The following is a 693-nucleotide window of genomic DNA, read 5'->3' on the forward strand; positions in this document are numbered from 1 at the left end:
TCGCTTGGATGTCCAATTCCTGTGGGAAAATGGCAGCGCATTTTTGAGAGTGAAGAATCTTGTAACTCCAGAAACACCAGCATAAACTGGCAGGCCAAAGCAGAGCACTGGGCTGCACTGTCTTTAGGAGACCTGGTGGCTGACACATCGTCACCATTTGTCACCCTTGCATATTTTATACCCAGTCTTCAACGTGTGGCCTCGGAACAGTAATGCATTTGTGACTTGGCAGCTCATTAGGAATGCAAAATGTAATCCCAGACCTACTGCATCAAAAGCCCTGGAGCACAATACTGTTTTTATTATGGGCCAGTGCTCGCAATCCACTGACAGAAGCCAGTCATATTCCGTTCCCTTTAGCACTGTTGTATACAGGGACAGACAGTAGAGTCAGATTGAGTCAATGAAATACAAAGACAGGCCATCTTGTGGTATCTCGGAAAGATAATGAATCTCTCTTGTTGGGTATACCAGAAAGGGCATATTGCCTGACTGCTATGGTGCGGTGAAACCAAGTACTGGCACTCTAATGGCATTTGGTGGCTACTGATTCAAGCCATCCAGGAACCCACCCTGTCTCCAGACTGTGAACAAATAATTTGTTTAAGCCAATTCTCTTTTTTCTTGTCTTCTTCCTTCCTTCCTTCCTTCCTTCCTTCCTTCCTTCCTTCCTTCCTTCCTTCCTTCCTTCCT

This window comes from Mus pahari, chromosome 11 (genome assembly GCF_900095145.1).
Source record: "Mus pahari chromosome 11, PAHARI_EIJ_v1.1, whole genome shotgun sequence".
NCBI classification, from domain to species: Eukaryota; Metazoa; Chordata; class Mammalia; order Rodentia; family Muridae; genus Mus; species Mus pahari.